Here is a 4,553-nt window from a genome sequence, read left to right as displayed (position 1 = left end):
CTCTATCCTCCTCCTCCTCTTGGGTGTCAGGGGACGCGGTGAGGTGGCAGGAAATAGTCTCCCAAAACCTAAATGGTGTCAAGTTCAGGGCAAGCTCTTTTTTCCCCTTCCTCTTTCTCCTTCCTTCTCTATTTTTTTTTTTTATCGATTGGGTTTTTAATATGTCGTTTGTGTCTTGTCTTTGTCATTTAATTTGTGTCATGCTTTTTTTTCTCTCTACTGTATATCTTTTTTACTAATTCCTTCTCTTCTTCCTCCTCTATTTCCTTCTTTTTCTTCTACTTTCTTTTTTTTTGTTCTTCTTCTTCTTCTTTTTCCACACTCCTTCTTCTCTTATGTTTACAGTTAAGTTTTTGTCTTGTCTTTGTGATTTAATTCGTCAGTTTTTTTTTAATATTTTTCTTTAATGTGTTAATAATTATTCTGTTTGTCTCATTTTCTTAAGCTCACCTTAATTTTTTTTCCTATTGAGTTTTTTTGTGTAATTTTTGCCTCGTGTTTGATATGTAATTTGTGTCATGCTTCTTTTCGTTTTTTTTTTCTTAATTTTGATTTTTTTTTATCCTTAATCCACTTACTTGCTTTTTTACTTTATTATTATTTACATTTTTTCCTTTTTTTTCCTTCTTTCTTTAATCCATTTACTTGCTATTTTACTTTATTATTATTTACATTTTTTCCTTTTTTTTCCTTCTTTCTTTAATCCACTTACTTGCTATTTTACTCTATTATTATTTACATTTTTTCCTTTTTTTTCTTCTTCCTTTAATCCATTTACTTGATTTGCCACATTTTTTTTTCTCCATAGTTAACGAGTTCCATTTTTGCAGCGTCAGCGTTTTCCCTCTCGGCTTTTAATTCAAGTTCATGCCAACCACATTCCGGTATATTCTCTCTTTTTGCCTTTGCTGTCCTTCATCTTCCACCTTTGATTAGATAGTTAGTGTAGCTTGTCACAAACAGCCTCGTCAGGACCATCAAGTCTGCTGTTGTTTGTTCTTTCTCTCTGTTTCTTTGTGTTCCTTTGTCTTGGCCTTTTAATGTCAGCAATTCGCTTCATCAACCGCCTTCCTTTTAGCCATATTTTTCTTGTTTCCGTATTTGCAATGTTATTTTTTTTTATTTGGTTTATGTCCCATGTTTCAAGTGTCTCCTGAGTCTTTGTTAATTTCTCCATTTGTATAACTTCATTACTTCATTCACTATATACTTCTTCACTGTATCAATGTTATGTTTTTATTCTTCCTTGTCAAATAATTATGAGCAGGCCATTTTTCTTGTTTTTTCTCGTCTTGTCTTATAATTCTTTGTTATTCGCTTCCCTCACGTCAATTCTTTATCTCATTCAGTTTTAGTGTCTTCATGCTTTCATTATTCTCTGTTCTTCGTTGCCAAGTTCAAGCCGCGTCTCATTTTTGCATCTCATTTCTCATTTTTTTGCATCACATATTTTTGGCATCTCATTTTTTTTGCATCTCGTTTCTCATTTCACATTTTTTTGCATCTCATTTTTTTGCATCTCATTTCTCATTTCACATTTTTTTGCATCTCATTTCTCATTTCACATTTTTTTGCATCTCATTTCTCATTTCACATTTTTTTGCATCTCATTTTTTTGCATCTCATTTCACATTTTTTTGCATCTCATTTCACATTTTTTTGCATCTCATTTTTATTTTTTTTTGCATCTCATATTTTTGGCATCTCATTTTTAATTTTTTGCATCTCATTTTTTTGCATCTCATTTCTCATTTTTTTGCACTCATTTTTTTTGCATCTTATTTCTCATTTTTTTGCATCTCATTTTTGGCATTATCTGTTCTTCACTGCCAAGTTGAAGCCGCGTCTCATTTTCGCATTTTTCTTAGTCTGGTATTTTTTTTATGATCTTACGCCAAGTCTCATTGCTTTCTCTTTACTTTCTATTCCACCTTCTCCCAAGTTCAAGTTTACCATGTCCTCGCTTTCTTCTACATTTTCTCTACTTTCTCTTCGACAGTGTTTCCTCCCCTTCTTCACTTTTCCCTTTTCTTTTGTTTCCTTCTTTATTTTCTCTTCTATATCGATGACTTCTCTTATTTCCTTTTCTCTTCTTTATTTTTCTATGATTTTTCCTTCTCTTCTTCACTTTTCCCTTCTCTTCTGTTTCCTTCTTTATTTTCTCTTCTGTACCGATAATTTCTCTCATTTCCTTTGCTCTTCTATATTTTTTCTATGATTTTTCCATCTCGTCTTCACTTTTCCCTTCTCTTCTGTTTCCTTCTTTACTTTCTTCTCCTTTGTACCGATGACATTTCTTTTCTCTTCCCTAAAATGTCGTTCTCTTCCTTGTTTTTCTATGCCGTTACATTCTCTTCTTTGACTTCCTCCTTAATATTGTTCCTTACTCTTCGATACTTTTCTCTTTTATAGCGTCTCCTCATCATCACTTTTCCGATCTCTTTTTGACATGCTATATATTTTATTTCTCCATTTTCTCTCTCACTTAAGAAAGACTTGAAACAAAAGATTAAACGATTTAGGAGAACAATAGGAGTAAAAATCAAGGTAACTCTAACAGAACCAATCAAGTAATTCTACGTGAGAGAGAGAGAGAGAGAAGGGGGGATTCCTTCATACTGGAAGAGGTCAGGGAGGAGGAATGCTTTCTCTCCGACTGGTATGCGGAGGAGGAGGAGGGGGAGAAGGAGAAGGAAGAGGAGGAAGAGGAGGAAGAAGACGACAAGATGAGGAAGAAGAAAAAAGATAAAAAATGGAAGACGAACAATGAATGAAGAGAGGAAGACGAAGAGAAGATAATAAAAACAAAGAAAAAAACATGATAAGACGAAAGAAGAGGATGAGAGGGAGGAGGAGGAAGAGAGTGTGGAAGAAGGAGAAGCAGACTAAGAGGAAGGGAAGATGAAAACATGGAGAGAGAGGGAGAGAGAGAGGGAGAGAGAGAGTGGAGAGAGAGGGGAGACACGGATGATAAAGTAGAGCAAGAGGGGACGAAGAGAGAGAGAGAGAGAGAGAGAGAGAGAATCAGTAAGCCAGTGGTGAGTGGTGAGTGAGTCAGTCAACCAGTTAATACTTTCCCCCCTTTCTCTCTCTCTCTCTCTCTCTCTCTCTCTCTCTCTCTCTCTCTCTCTCTCTCTCTCTCTCTCTCTCTCTCTCGTCAATAAATTCAACATCCCCCTCTATTCTTCTCCTCCTCCTCCTCCTCCTCCTCCTCCTCCTCCTCCTCCTCTTCCCAGCATCTTTCTCCCTTCACACATAAATCCAATCCCGTGTAAAGAACCTCAAATTTATGATAATTTAAACCGTGATTGAAGGCAAAAGGAAGAACCGAACTGACGCCAACACTAACTTAAACCTTCCTCCTCCTCCTTCTCCTCCGCCTTCTTTTTCTTCTTCCGCCGAGTGAGTGATTAAATGAGGAACGAAGTGCGCAGTAACTTTGGATATGTGTGTGTGTGTGTGTGTGTGTGTGTGTGTGTGTGTGTGTGTGTGTGTGTGTGTGTGTGTGTGTGTGTGTTTATTTGCGTGTTTTAGAGCAGAACAGACACATAACAGACACACGGACAGACAGACAGAGATATAGACAAACAGACAGAAAAAACAAAACAAAAAAAGAGAGACGTAGAAAGAGATAGAGGATGTGATAGACAGATAGGCAAAGAAAGGTAGACAGACAGACAGAAAGACAGAAAGAAAGAGAAACTGATATAGACAAAGACAGAGAAAGGAACAGATTCAGAGAGAGATACAGAGAAACAGACAGATACAGAGATAGACAGAGAGGCAGACAGAGTTGAAGACAGGCAGAATGAGACACAGAAGGCGGCCCAGAGTTGCATAATGACAGTTTGAGGGAGACAATGGATCTATTGTTGGATCACGGGGCAGGCGCGAGAGGGAGAGGAAGGGAGAGAGGGAGGGATGGAGGGAGAATAAGGGAAAGGGAACGAAGGAGAGGGAGAGGGAGAATGAGGGAATGAGGAATGGAGAGTGAACGAAGAAGGAAGGAGAGAGAAGGAGAGAAAAAATACGAGAAAGGTAGGATGAAACAGAGGAAGGAAGGAAGAAAGAAACGAAGACAGGAAGGAAGAAAGAAAGATAGGAAGGAAGGAAGAAAGAAAGGTAGGATGAAAAAGAGGAAGGAAAGAAGAAAGCTAAGGTATTAAAAAGAAGAAAAAAAACAATACAAAAGAAGAAATAGAAAAAGGAGAAAAATAAAATATAGGAGAAAACAGCTGATTGGGTGCATGTATGAATGAAAGATTAAGAGAAAGATAAACGAAAGGAAGAAAGGAAGGAAGAAAGCAGGGGAGACAATGTAAAGAGTGGGAAGAAAAAGAAAGACAAATGAGGAAGAGAAACCGAACACACACACACACACACACACACACACACACACACACACACACACACACACACACACATAACGGGAAGGCATATGTATATGAATGCCAGGGCGTGTGTGTGTGTGTGTGTGTGTGTGTGTGTGACCCTGACCTAATGCCCTACAAGTCAGCCCCGCGTGGAGGTCAAATACTCTCTTTGCTGACCTC

The sequence above is a fragment of the Eriocheir sinensis genome, unplaced genomic scaffold, assembly GCF_024679095.1.
Source record: "Eriocheir sinensis breed Jianghai 21 unplaced genomic scaffold, ASM2467909v1 Scaffold513, whole genome shotgun sequence".
Lineage (NCBI taxonomy): Eukaryota > Metazoa > Arthropoda > Malacostraca > Decapoda > Varunidae > Eriocheir > Eriocheir sinensis.
The sequence above is the reverse complement of the archived record's forward strand: the minus strand, read 5'-3'. Positions refer to the sequence as shown.